The sequence below is a fragment of the Schistocerca gregaria genome, chromosome 10 (assembly GCF_023897955.1).
Source record: "Schistocerca gregaria isolate iqSchGreg1 chromosome 10, iqSchGreg1.2, whole genome shotgun sequence".
In the NCBI taxonomy this organism is placed as follows: domain Eukaryota; kingdom Metazoa; phylum Arthropoda; class Insecta; order Orthoptera; family Acrididae; genus Schistocerca; species Schistocerca gregaria.
Window position 1 is genome coordinate 63711159 of NC_064929.1, and position 15841 is coordinate 63726999.

Below are 15841 nucleotides of genomic sequence, written 5' to 3' on the forward strand. Positions count from 1 at the left end.
AAAATTGGCAGTATATTCGATGCTGCATGAAACTTACCTCTATCTGGCATCATTGGATTCAACCAGCAGCAGCAGTGCACAAATGAGACTGACGTGAGTTGCTGGGATTCGTAAGCTTGCTAATACTGTCTCCTACCAGCTCTGCCATCACTAACCCAGAACACTGTCTAGTCTATGATGCATCACAGCAGTCTACAGTTCCAGTGAACTTGAATTGAATGTGATCTTTGTTGTTGGTAATAGTAATAGTAATAATAGCAAGTTTCGTAAGGGAAAAAATAAAAAGTATTGATATGATGTGCGCCATAAACTGAAAGTAATAGCATATGCAGAAGAATATGGAAACAGAGCAGCTAAGCAGCATTTCGCCCGTCCACCAATAGAAAAAAACCATCTGTCATTGGGGGGCTACTAAAGAACTGAAAAAATGAGAAGACTAAATGTGAAAATAGAGTACTAAATACAAAATGACCAAAACTAGAAGATGATGAAATGGATTCAAGAACATCGTCAAAATTGCACTGGAATTAACATGAAATGATTCAAATACACGCTCATAATCTAGCGGTATAGTGGAACTTACAGGTAACAGACTTTAAGGGTGACGTTATTTGCTGCTACAGGTTTTATGAAGCATCATGGACATAGCATGTGAACCAAAATCAAAATATCTCAGCCTTATGAATATTGAGAGAAAATATTTTCTTTCTTTCTCTTTATTATTCAGCATCGAAAGCAAAATGGTGTGGGACTAGGCCTGATAGTGAGTATGGACGAAGCTCCTCTAGCATTTGATGTCCTGAGTAACAAACTTGTTGCCACGAAAGGAGCTAAATCTTTGACTATAGAAACAAGTCGCGGACATGAAAAAATGCACTACACTTTTGTCCGTTCATGTTGCGCTGATGCCAAAACATTCTGAAATACCGCCATGTGTCGTCGTTCATGTACACAACAAGGGTTGAATGGACGTGGCTAGTATGAAATTATGGATTGACAGCGTGTGGGAGAGAAGGAAAGGTGCTTTATCGAAGAAGAGTTCTCTTCTTGTGCTAGATCAGTTTAGTAGTTGAAACGCCCGCTAAATCACGCAGGGCTAACAGGTAATTTGGATCGTGAAAAGGGCCAAGGGAGTTGCGGTCGGATTAATTTCACAATTGTAATTTATTATCATTTAGTTCACAAATGCACTTTTGGAAGATTTAAATTTGCTTCGCGGTTGAAAGCCTCCAAACATATGCTTTAGAATAAGTTCAATTATGAAAGGACATGACACACAATTAACGAATAAGATAAATCGTATACACATATGAGATTAGCATGCGAAGCGGCTAAAGGCCACCGGATTAAATCTTCGAAATTCTAGACATACTATGACGATTACTGAAGGTAGAAAGCCACAATGTTTTAAGAACCTAACAGGGCTGATGGCCTACAAGGTGCACAGAAAGAGATAAACAAACTCAATAAGATGGCTGAAGGCCGCAAAGTTAAATTCTGCAAATTACGGAAATGTATATTGCAACAATCGGTAAAACAATAAATTAAGTTTAAAAATTTCCTTTTTGCAACACCAACGGCGGAAGGCCCAGAATAACTTGTAAAATCTTTCAGAGGAAATTGCAATGACCTTTCAAGAGCAGAAGGCGATAATGTTTAGAAAAATGTGTTGAGTCTTGTGGGACTTAACTGGAAGTTCATAAGTCCCTAAGCTTACACACTACTTAGCCTAAATTATCCTAAGGACAAACACACACACCCATGCCCGTGGGAGGGTTCGAACCTCCGCCGGGACCAGCCGCACAGTCCATGACGGCAGCGCTCTAGACCGCTCGGCTAATCCCGCACGGCCATAATGTTTAGACTTGAAGGAAACCCTCAGAACATGTTTCCAGGGCTGGAGGCCCACAAATAAACTTGCCAAATTAAAAATATAAAATATAATTCAATTATGGCAACGTTAACACTGCCAAAAGGATAGTTAAGAGAACTGCACTCAGGTGTCCCCAGTGGATCGGTCTGCCCTCGTTCACTTAGGCCAGACAGGTGGCTAATCCAACTAACTTAATTCGTGCGAACCCAACCAAGGGACAGTCACGGACCGACCGACCAACCGCTTGCTTGCCACAACGGAATACACGAGAATTCAAGTTCCCAAAAAAAATTTCGAGTATCGCTGTTCCCAAACAAACGCGTATGTGAACTGAGGTGCCAAAACTACACACCGCGTTGGGCAGCAACAACAGGTGAGGAAAGATACTGCATAAAAGCTACGTTAGCGGCCTGGGCAGGTAACCAGAACACTAACGGCCACAAGGCAGAAAATTCCACTTGTTCACTTAACTACAAAACAAGAAAATATGGTTAACTTCACCCAAAGTGAACACTGCTTGAAGTAACATTTGCGGCCAGGGCAGAAAATTCCGTTGGTGCACTTGACTATGGACAAATTAATTTGATCCAAAATGGTTCAAATGGCTCTAAGGACTATGGGACTTAACATCTGAGGTCATCAGTCCCCTACGTTTAGAACTACGTAAACCTAACTTATCTAAGGACAACACACACATCCATGCTCGAGGCAGGATTCGAACCTGCGACCGTATCAGAAGCGTAGTTCCGGACTGAAGCGCCTAGAACCGCTCGGCCACCGCGTATACTCATGCGACAAATATATTATACTAGAATTGACATGTGATTTCATTTTCACGCACTTTGGCTGCACAGATCCTGAGAAATCAGTACCCAGAACAACCACCTCTGGCCGTAATAACGGCCTTGATACGCCTGGGCATTGAGTCACAGAGCTTGGATGGCGTGTACAGGTACAGCTGCCCATGCAGCTTCAACACGATACAACAGTTCATCGAGAGTAGTGACTGGCGTATTGTGAGGAGCCCGTTGCTCGGCCACCATTGACCAGACGTTTCCAGTTGGTGAAAGATCTGGGGAATGTGCTGGTCAGGGCAGCAGTCCAACATTTTCTGTATCCAGAAAGGTCCGTACAGGACCTGCGAAATGCGGTAGTGCATTATGCTGCTGAAATGTAGGGTTTCGCAGGGATGGAATAAAGGGTAGAGCCACGGGTCGTAACACATCTGAAATGTAACGTCCACTGTTCAAAGTGCCGTCAATGCGAACAGGAGGTGACCGAGACGTGTAACCAATGGCACCGCATACCATCACGCCGGGTGATACGCCAGTATGGCGATGACGAATACACGCGTCCAATGAGCGTTCACCGCGATGTCGCCAAACACAGATGCGACCATCATGATGCTGTAAACAGAACTGGGATTCCACCGAAAAAATGACCTATTGCCATTCGTGCACCCAGCTTCGTCGTTGAGTACACCATCGCAGGTGCTCCTGTCTGTGATGCAGCCACGGTCTCCGAGCTGATAGTCCGTGCTGCTGCAAACGTCGTCGAACTATTCGTGCAGATGTCTGTTGCCTTGCAAACGTCCCCATCTGTTGGCTCAGGGATCGAGACGTGGCTGTACGATCCGTTACAGCCGTGCGGATAAGATGCCTGTCATCTCGACTGCTAGTGATACGAGGCCATTGGGATCCAGCACGGCGTTCCGTATTACCCTCCTGAACCCACCGATTCCATATTCTGCTAACAGTCATTTGATCTCGACCAAGGCGGGCAGCAGTGTCGCGATACTATAAACCGTAATCGCGATAGGCTACAATCCGACCTTTATCAAAGTCGGAAACGTGATGGTACGCTTGTCTACTCCTTACACGAGGCATCACAACAACGTTTCCCCAGGCAACGCTGGTGTAGTGCTGTTTGTGTATGAGAAATCGTTTGGAAACTTTCCCCCTGTCAGCACGTTGTAGGTGTCGCCACCGCGCGCCAACCTTGTGTGAATGCTCTGAAAAGTTAATCATTTGGATAGCACAGCATCTTCTTCCTGTCGGTTAAATATAGCGTCTGTAGCACGTCATCTTCGTGGCGTAGCAATTTTAATGGCCAGTAGTGTAGTTCATTCATGTTCACTCTTTGTCTAGCTATAAAAATAATTTAAATCTAGCAAGCATGTAACACTTTTATGTGTCCTGAAGTTGGGCAACATTCCAGGCACACCCCAGTAAGAGATGTACAAACGATTCTATATGGTCCAGTACATAACATTTTCCATTTCTTTATACGTTTATCTGCCATGATGTCTTACGGTGATTTCTCGGAAGGACTAAATCTGAGCCGTGGCGGCTGGCGCTGGGGTGTTGGACTTGCATCGCAGATATCGATATTCGGCTGTCCTGCTATCTTTGACTGCTCCCCCGGAGGTTTTCCCGGGTGAACGCGTGACGAGTGAGTCTCCGGTCGGCGTTCACCGACCCAACTTGTTTTGAAAACAAGCCCGCGTTCCTAACCGTGGTGCACGGGCGTCGCCGTGCCTCGCCGCCCTTTGATCGCTCCGGATGTACGGTGGCGATCATTGGGCGACTTGGCGTGCAAAATTGTGGTGGGTTCGTCGTCTGACGCTGAACAGCTTCCTAGCTCGTAATTTGATAGCTCCGAGTTACGTATGACTTTTATTCTGTATTCAACTAAGAAGGCTGTTGAAACGTATTGCTGCATTGGTAGCTGCCGGAGATGATTCTGAACTTGGTTCCACAGTGGCTATTGTAAGTAGGCTGATGTTCCTCATTCCGTTTCTGATCAGCCGTGGTGTGTTTTAAGTGGTTTTCTTGCAAATTTTAACTCGTTTTAGAACATATTGTGTGCTTTGGGACTGGCTGCGGCTTTCTACACGCTTCCCGTTTCCAAGCTTTTTCACATATCTATTTTACCAAGCGGGGTATTTGGACTACCCCAAAAGGATTGTGTGTTTTATTGTAATATCTGTTCTCAGATTTCGTTATTTCCATTGAATGGGTTTATTTAGTATTGGAAAGCAGCTTTTCAGGTTAGAAGTATTTAATCAGATTACAGATACAAAGTAAAAACATGTTTATGTCTTTCACTAAATTCAGTACTCAACGAACAGAAAATTAATAATCCATGTACCTCAACAGTCACTTCAGTAAAATAACACAATACTTTTTCCAACTTTTCAGTCAAGTGCGTTTTTGCACTGCATGCGCTTCACCCCTTCAAAATACTTGCAGTACCTGTTTTCCAAATTCCATATGATCTTGTCATGTTGACATAGCTATTAACAAATCATCAACATAAACATGTCGTCAATCTCATAATTGTGATCCCAATATCATGTCTAAGACAGCAGTATGTACACAGGAACTGTCCGCCCCCGCTAGCTGAATGCTCAGCGTGACAGACTGTCAATCCTAAGTGCACGGGTTCGATTCCCGGCTGGGTCAGAGATTTTTCTCCGCTAAGGGACTGGGTGTTGCGTTGTCCTAATTATCATCATTTCATCCCAATCGACGCGCAGTGGCGTCAAATCGAAAGACGTGCGCCAGGCGAACGGTCTACCCGATGGGAGGCCCTAGCCACACGACATTTCATTTTCACAGGAACTTACATTCAACACAGACAATAGAACTTTAAATTGCTAGCTTCTCCCAGCATATCTGATAGTTGCATGCTTTTATGATTCTTTCGTCAAAGATATTTGCCAACAAACTGTTTGGAAATGTGTACCTGACACGAGTGTAACATATTAAATGATTTTCTTTTTAGTTATCTGTCTTCTGACTGGTTTGATGTCGCCCGCCACAAATTCCTCTCTGGTGCCGACCTCTCCCTCTTAGAGAAACATTTACAACCTACATCTACATCTACGTGATTACTCTGCTATTCAGAATAAAGTGCCTGGCAGAGGGTTCAATGAACCACCTTCAAGCTGTCTCTCTACCGTTCCACCCTTGTACAGCACGCAGGAAAAACGAGCACTTAAATTTTTCTGCGCGAACCCTGATTTCTCATATTTTATCGTGATGATCATTTCTCCCTATGTAGGTGGGTGCCAACAGAATGTTTTCGCAATCGGAGGAGAAACCTGGCGATTGAAATTTCGTGAGAAGATCCCGTGGCAACGAAAAACGCCTTTGTTTTAATGATTGCCACTTATCATGTCTGTGGCACTATCTCCCCTATTTCGCAAGAATACAAAACGAGCTGTCCTTCTTTGTACTTTTTCGACATCATCCGTCAGTCCCACCTGATGCGGATCCCACACCGCACAGCAATACTCCAGAATAGGACGGACAAGCGTGGTGTAAGCAGTCTATTTAGTAGGCCTGCTGCACCTTCTAAGTGTTCTGCCAATGAATCGCAGTCTTTGCTTTGCTTTACCCACAATAGTATCTATGTGATCGTTCCAGTTTAGGTTATTTGTAATTGTAATCCCTAAGTGTATAGCTGAATTAACAGCGTCTAGATTTGTGTGACTTATTGCGTAATCGAAATTTAGCTGATTTCTTTTAGTACTCACGTGAGTAACTTCACACTTTTCTTTATTCTTTACTCTAGATATTGTTCCCCTATGTCATCCACATCGACTCCAATTTCTACTTCTACCACGTCACCAATTTCCACTTCTTCACTCTGTCTTCTACCTTTAACAGCGGAATTCCCATTGCATTCTTAATGTTACCACCCTTGCTTTTAATTTCGCAAAAGAATGTTTAGACTATCTTACTTGCTAAATTAGTTCTTCCAACAACCACTCCTTTTTTGATTTTTTCATATTTTCCTGTAGTCATTTCGCTTCGACTTCCCTGCACTTCCTACATTCCTGTATAATTTACACTCACGTAATAAAAGTCGTGGCATACCTCCTAACATCGTGTCAGACCACTTTTTACTCAGCGCCATGCAGCAACTCGACATGGCATGGACTTAACAAATCGTTGGAAATCCCCTTCAAAATTCCTCAGCGGGACTCAAGTAATGTCGCGAGTCCGGCATAAACTTTCGTATTTCGCAACTGGGTTGTACACCTATATCCGTTGCAGCCGATATCATCAAATACGCATTCAGCGAGTAATTGGGAATAACATTGTATTGCAGCCATCTGTCGAGGTCAGATTCCCCATTTGTTCTGTTCCGTAGCTCTACATTGTCCCCAAGCTGATCCATTACAGCGTAGATCGTTTGCGGTTGGCCCAGAACGTAAACGCGATAGAAAGAGTACCAGTCTTCGGAATGACGTCAGATTTGAACTGCATATTATTGACGCAAGGGGAAACGTCATGGAGAAAAAAATTAACGAAAATGATGAAAATTCGAGCAGCAGATTGCTCTGTAAACGTCAGCTTCAGGTTATGCACACCAACAGACGCGCACCACACGGGCATTGCTCAGTATGTGTCCGAGACACCCAACATGGCTGCCTCCATCAAGGTTCGCGCGCTGCCGGCAAAACTCTTTCGCAGGAATGGTTACTATGCGCCAGTAGCTCTGCAAAAGTTTCAGAGACTCAAGGTGCAAGGGAGGCATACCATTTTGATTTTCGTATGCTATCGACGTGCACTCAGAAAAAGAGCGAGTTATGTTACTGTTAAACAAACTTTGTGGCCGGCCAGTGTGGCCGAGCGGTTCTAGGCGCTTCAGTCTGGAACCGCGGGACTGCTACGGTCGCAGGTTCGAATCCTGCCTCTGGCACGAATGTGTGTGATGTCCTTAGGATAGTTAGGTTTAAGTAGTTCTAAGTTCTAGGGGACTGATGACCTCAGATGTTAAGTCCCATACTGCTCAGAGCCATTTGAGCCAATCTTTGGCCTTGTTGTTGCACAGTGTTTGCCTCTGCACAGCCTGACACATTTTTAGTTAAGGTCTGGTAAGTGATGGATGTTTTCATTAGTGCTGTGTTTTATTTTAATCGTGTCAGAAACACACAGCGTACGTTACAAGTAATACAAAATGTTCCAAAACATGGTACTATAAGCATTACAATGAAATGCGGCGTGACCAGTATGTAGGGACTTCGCATGCTTCCTCGGTGGCATCGATGACATTCTGTGCCGCGCATGACGTTGGCCACAGGCTGCAGACCAGAAGATGCTCATTCAGTGTGTTGTCAGGAGTATCTGTGCAGATCACATTTTGTGAGGTGAAGAAGTGAGCGGAAATTTGTGATAAACTGAGTGAAAGCAATGCACTAAGCAGCAGCTGACTGAGACAACAACCAGGGACACGAAAAAGGACGGAAAATTTTGCAGATGAGATGCTGTCCAAAAATCGAGGAAAACGTGCACTAAAGTAGATGTATAATGATACATACGTAATATTAAGGAATAAAATTTGACCCACAGAAGATGACACATTGGTGTCGAAACATGTCTGGGTAAATGCACTACTGGCCAATAAATTGCTACACCAAGAAGAAATGCAGACGATAAACGGGTAAACGTTTGACAAATATATTATATCAGAACTGACATGTGATTACATTTTCACGCAATCTGGGTGCATAGATCCTGAGAAATCAGTACCCAGAACAACCGCCTCTGGACGTAATAACGGCCTTGATACGCCTGGGCATTGAGTCAAACAGAACTTGGATGGCGTCTACAGGTACAGATGCCCATGCAGCTTCAACACGATACCACAGTTCATCAAGAGTAGTGACTGGCGTATTGTGACGAGCCAGTTGCTCGGCCACCATTGACCAGACGGTTTCAGTTGGTGAGAGGTCTGAGGAATGTGCTGGCCAGGATAGCAGTCGAACATTTTCTGTATCCACAAAGGCCCGTACAGGACCTGCAACATGCGGTCATGCATTATCCTGCTGAAATGTAGGGTTTCCGAGGGATCGAATGAAGGGTAGAGCCACGGCTCGTAACACATCTGAAATGTAACGTCCACTGTTCAAAGTGCCATCAATGCAAACAAGAGGTGACCGAGACGTGTAACTGATGGCACCCCATACCACCACGCCGGGTGATACGACAGTATGGCGATAACGAATACACGCTTCCAATGCGCGTTCACCGTGATGTCGCCAAACACGGATGCGACCATAATGATGCTGCAAACCTGGATTCATCCGAAAAAATGACGTTTTGCCATTCGTGCACCCAGGTTCGTCGTTGAGTACATCATCGCAGGCGCTCCTGTGATGCAGCGTCAAGGGTAACCGCAGCAGCCACGGTCTCCGAGCTGATAGTCCATGCTGCTGCAAACATCGTCGAACTGTTCGTGCAGATGGTTGTTGTCTTGCAAACGTCCCCATCTGTTGACTCAGGGATCGAGACGTGGCTGCACGGTCCGTTACAGCTATACGGATAAGATGCCTGTCATCTCGACTGCTAGTGATACGAGGCCGTTGCGATCCAGCACGGCGTTCCGTATTACCCTCCTGAACCCACCGATTCCATATTCTGCAAACAGTCATTGGATCTCGACCAACGCGAGCAGCAATGTCGTGATACGATGAACCACAATCGCGCTAGGCTACAATCCGACCTTTATCAAAGTCGGAAACGTAATGGTACACATTTCTCCTCCTTACACGAGGCGTTCACCAGGCAACGCCGGTCAACTGCTGTTTGTGTATCAGATGAAATGTAGCGTTTCGCAGGGATCGAATGAAGGGTAGAGCCACGGCTCGTAAAACATCTGAAATGTAACGTCCACTGCTCAAAGTGCCGTCAATGCGAACACGAGGTGACCGAGACGTGTAACCAATGGCACCCAATACCATCACGCCGGGTGATACGACAGTATGGCGATGACGAATACGCGCTTCCAATGTGCGTTTACCGCGATGTCGCCAAACACGGATGCGACCATCATTATGCTGTAAACAGAACCTGGATTCATCCGAAAAAAAATGACGTTTTGCATTCGTGCACCCAGGTTCGTCGTCGAGTACACCATCGCTGACGTTTCTGTGTGTGATGCAGCAGCATCAAGGGTAACCGCAGCCGTGGCCTCCGAGCTGATATTCCATACTGCTGCAAACGTCGTCGAACTGTTCGTGCAGATGGTTGTTGTCTTGCAAACGTCCCCATCTGTCGACTCAGGGATCGAGACGTGTCTGCACGATCCGTTACAGCCGTGCGGATAAGATGCCTGTCATCTCGACTGCTAGTGATACGAGGCCGTTGGGATCCAGCACGGCGTTCCGTATTACCCTCCTGAACCCACCGATTCCATATTCTGCTAACAGTCAATGGATCTCGACCAACGCGGCTGCAATCCGACCTTCAACAAAGTCGGAAACGTGATGGTACGCATTTCTCCTCCTTACACGAGGCATCACAACAACGTATCACCAGGCAACGCCGGTCAACTGCTGTTTGTGTATGAGAAATCGGTTGGAAGCGTTCCTCATGTCAGCACGTTGTAGGTGTCGCCACCGGCGCCAACCTAGTGTGAATGCTCTAAAAAGCTAATGACTTGCATATCACAGGATCTTCTTCCTGTCGGTCAAATTTCGCATCTGTAGCACGTCATCTTCGTGGTGTAGCAATTTTAATGGCCAGTAGCGTAGAATGAGTTTTTCACTCTGCAGCGGAGTGTGCTCTGATATGAAACTTCCTTGCAAATTAAAACTGTGTGCCGGACCGAGACTCTAACTCGCCAGTAGTGTAGCTTCGAATGTCATTCAGTTTTCAAAGAGAATGAAATAATATTCGGCAAAATTCCGGCACTACTGCGCGTTTCTTAGGTGACCAGACGGACACCATAAAGTGCTCTCGTTCTCACCCGTACATAGTACTCTAATTACAAACAAGAGTGATGAAAATTCCAAACTTAAAAACAGGATAGTCTTTCTGGGCGAGCTACGTGTGATGCAAAAGCATACTGCAGGAACTTCACCGTACTGTTGAATACTGAAACCACTGAAGGTATTAATTACACTCAGTCGTCTGGTAATCTCTTAGCTCCTTTCTTATCCGAATCCGAAAAACACATATACTGGACCGAGCGAGGTTGCTCAGTGGTTACACACTCGACTCCTTTTCGGGAGGACGACCGTTCAATCTCGCGTCCGGCCATCCTGATTTAGGTTTTCCGTGACTTCCCTAAATCGCTCCAGGCAAATGCCGGGATGGTTCCTTTCAAAGGACGCGGCCGACTTCCTTCCCCGTCCTTCCCTAATCTGATGAGACCGATGACCTCGCTGTCTGGTCTCCTTCCCAAAACAAAACAACATATCATCCTGGATCTCTCATCTACTACGTTGATAATGGGTCGATCAACAAAGAAATCAACGAAGCCACACGGCGCCACATTTCTCCTTTACTTTTATGACATGCCGTTCTATATCCCACCAACGTTCGGCAGTAGTGACGTGTGAGAAAGCTGCATGCTTTAGTTCCAGTACGTCTGGTAGCTTAACAGTGTTGTTACTTCTCGGGGCAAATCCCTTAACTTGGCCCCGGATCAGTTCTGTTAGGTTCATATTGTAACGGCACAGTGGCAAATGTTAAAATGCAGCTCGATACTGTAAAAGTGATTGTTTTTCATTTTTCTACGACACACATCTACATCTGTGGTTTTAAACAATGAATATGGCCCAGATAAGGAGCATTTAGTTTTTCATTTCTGCCTTAAAAACTTAAATTATGTTTTCTTAATTTCAGCAACCTTCTTCAACAATCTTTCATAAAATATCGAAGACTGAGAATTTATATCTGAAATGAAAATAGGAATTTTGCGTGCATTGCATAATCAGAAACAAGAAGACGTGCATTATACATAAAAATGATGAACATTACAATAACGATATGTATGTTATTCAAACTGAACGAAAAAAATTTGACTTGGTCGAAACTTGAACCAGTGACTCGTTACTACACTAACAATTCCGCTATACATGTATGTGCGCTTGGGTTACAACTGTATCTAATGCAGTCCCTCGGAATACTTCAAAGGCGATCACCTCTGTAAATTTATGACAAACATTAAGAACAGTCTATTCCTCGGCATTTTTTCACCGTGTTCCATGCTCGTGTTTCACTACGGAATAGGAAGCATCCTCATTTCACACAGCGTATTAACAGCGCAACAATCAGAGCACAACAGTGGACAGTCTGTGACTGCACGATTTTTGAAATAAAAACTACATAACGAAAGCATGATTAATCAAAACGTTGATGGCTATTAATACATTTGAATATCTTCAAGTTTCATTAACGTAACTTAGTAATCATAAGGACGCCGTTATCAGGAGAAAGAAAACTGGCGTACTACGGATCGGAGCGTGAAATGTCAGATACCTGAATCGGGCAGGTAGGTTAGAAAATTTAAAAAGGGAAATCGATAGGTTAAAGTTAGATATGGTGAGAATTAGTGAAGTTTGGTGGCAGGATGAACAAGACGTCTGGGCAGGTGACTACAGGGTTACAAACACAAAATGAAATGCAGGAGTAGGTTTAATAAAGAATTTTAAAAAAATCAGAATGCGGATAAGCTACTACAAACAGCATAGTGAACGCATTATTGTGGCCAAGATAGATACGAAGCCCACGCCTACCACAGTAGAACAAGTTTATATGCCAAGTAGCACCGCAGATGACGAAGAAATTGATGAAATGTATGATGAGATAAAAGAAACCATTCAGATAGTGAAGGGAGACGAAATTTTAATGTCATGGGTAACTGGAACTCGATAGTAGGAAAAGAGAAAAAAATGTAGTAGGTGAGTATGGAATGGGAGTAAGAAATGAAAGAGGAAGCCGGCTGGTAGAATTTTGCACAGAGTATAACTTAATCATAGCTAACACTTGGTTCAAGAATCATGAAAGAAGATTCTATACATGCAAGAGGCCTGGAGATACTGCAAAGGTTACAGATAGATTATATAATGGTAACACAGAGATTTAGAAACCAGCTTTTAAATTGTGAGGCATTTCCAGGGGCAGATGTGGACTCTGACCACAATCTATTGCTTATGAACTGTAGATTAAAGCTGAAGAAATTGCAAAAACGTGGGAATTTAAGGAGATGGGACCTGGATACACTGACAAAATCAGAGGTTGTAGAGAGTTTCAGATAGAGCATTAGGGAACGATTGACAAGAAGGGGGGAAAGAAATACAGTAGAAGAAGAGCGTGTAGCGTTGAGAGATGAAACAGTGAAGGCAGCAGAGCATCAAACAGGTAAAAAGATGAGGGCTAGTGGAAATTCTTGGGTAAAAGAAGATACATTGAGTTTAACTGACGAAATGAGAACATAAAATGCAGTAAATGAATCAGGCAAAAAGGAATACATACGTCTCAAAAATGAGATCGGCAGGAAGTGCAAAATGACAAAACAAGGATGGCTAAAGGACAAGTGTAAGGATGTAGAGGCATATATCACTAGGGGTAAGATAGATACGACCTACAGGAAAATTATAGATACTTTTGGAGAAAAGAGAACTACTTTTGTAGCCTATACCCGATGTTATACCATCTGTATATTGAGGCAGCAATAAAGGAAACAAAAGAAAAATGTAGGAGAAGAAATAAAAACTTTGAGGTTTGCTGGTGACATTGTAATTCTGTCAGAGACAGCAAAGAACTTGGAAGAACAGTTGAATGGAATGGACAGTGTCTTGAAAGGAGGATATAAGACTAACATCAACAAAAGCAAAACGAGAATAATAGAATGTAGAAGAATTAAGTAGGGTGATGCTGAGGGAATTAGATTAGGAAATGAGACACTTAAAGTAGTAAAGGAGTTTTGCTATTTGGGGAGCAAAATAACTGATGATGGTCGAAGTAGAGAGGATATAAAATGTAGACTGGCAAAGCCTTTCTGAAGAAGAGAAATTTGTTAACATCGAGTATAGATTTAAATATCATGAAGTCGTTTCTGAAAGTGTTTGTATGAAGTGTAGCCATATATGGAAGTGAAATGTGGGCGATAAATAGTTTGAACAAGAAGAGAATAGAAGCTTTCGAAATGTGCTACAGAAGAATGCTAAAGATTAGATGGGTAGATCTGCTGAAGATTAGATGGGTAGATCACATAACTAATGAGGAGGTATTGAATTGAATTGGGGATAAGAGAAATTGCGGACCAACTTCACTAGTAGAAGGGATTGGTTGATGGGACATGTTTTGAGCCATCAAGGGATCACCAATTTAGTACTGGAGGGCAGCGTGGTGGGTAAAAATCGCAGAGCGTGACCAAGAGATGAATACACTAAGCAGATTCAGAAGGATGTAGGATGCAGTAGGTACTGGGAGATGAAGAAGCTTGTATAGGAGGTAGCATGGAAAGCAACATGAAACCAGTCTCTGGACAGAAGACCACAACAATAACAGTAATTATATATCTTATACACCAGTAGGATCTACTTCCAAAAGCGCAACAAAAACAGTGTACATATCCTAAGCATCTGACGAATCATCGCATTTGTATTTGTTTACATGAATTTTATTCTTATGATGAACGGAGTATGGCTGAGTAATTTTCCCGTCAGTTTTCAAAATTTCCGTGCTTTTTAATTTTCTACAGTTCTTTATCCACCATACTCCGTTCATTTTTAAATTTATTTTGAATTTCCGACACAAAGTGACTGCAACATCGTGACTGCAGCGCTGCCTAGCGGCAGGAACCAGGACTGTGGATCAATTTCTCTGTGACATTGTTACTGCCGTCTACCCCCATGGACACGTCAGCTGATGTTTCTGCCGTGCATCACCTGTCTCCCCCACCACGTGGCCCCTCCAAGATAATCACGCCCCTCGTACTGGAGGCCACGCCCACACAGCCATGTGTCTTGACTCAACTGTCTCCACCCTGATAATGTACCTGCACTCGCGAAATATTGCACTTGACAGTTCACCTATCTGAAGTTAAGGTCGGCTACATTGCAGTAGCGATGTTGTAACAGCAGCCTCCAAGCAGGTAACAGTCGGCACGGTTTTCCATCCTACCTTGTGAATGTTAGCACATTTATTGAAATAATAAAAATCATAGATATTACGTAACTTGATTCTGGGTGCTGTTTACAATTGACAATCTGAAGTTCCTTTGGTCCTGTTAAGTTAATCTTATTCTCACGTACCTCTGATACTTGACAAAGTGTCTATACATTTATCTTCGTGGCTATGTACAGGAATATGATAATCTTTTTAGGCACAGACTGAAACTTGACTACAGACTAATGCAGACTGTGTAATTGGAGGTCTGTACACTCGTTATAATACCTCACGCGTTCAGGTATCACTGTGAGAGTGTGATCCGCGAGGAGAAAAGGTTCTACGCTTGCAGCAATCTCATTGGCTCCATTACATATTAATACGCGGATCGGCGGAAGCAGAATTTGGTCCATCTCTAAGACAGCGCCATCTCATACTGTGGAGCCGGACGAGCGTTGCGCCTGCGCTGTTCTGCTTAGCGGGGTGCGCTCTAGTGGGAAAGTTGTGTACGCGCTGACTATGCGGAACTGTGTACACAACAGCAACCACAACAGTTTCCTCAAATTTCATTTTGTGTCCCTCATTTAGGCAGTGTTCTGGTACCGCCGATTTTTCCGGCTGTTGTAGCCTCGTATGACGGCGATGTTGCACACAGCTGTCAGGCACTGTGTGAATAGAACAGCCAACGTAAGCTTTCCCACATTGACACACAGTGCACGACAGGTGTGTGCAACATCGCCATAATACAAGTCTACAACAGCTTAAGTAACTGTAAAATTACCAGAGTATTACAACCACAAGTAATTACTGACGACACATTTGGCACAATTGTTTTATGTGGTTCCACTGCAGGATGTGATTTTATTAAGTGGCTAAAAGTTTTTGAACTTGTAATACTCTGGTAATTTTACAGTTACTTAAGCTATAGTGTTTTTTCTTTCTCAGATCCGTTGCTAAGTTTTTGTTAATGAAGGTGTCTTCCTGTTCAGGTGTATTTTACTTCTGATGAAGGTATACAGGGTGTTACAAAAGGGTACGGCCGAACTTTCAGGAAACA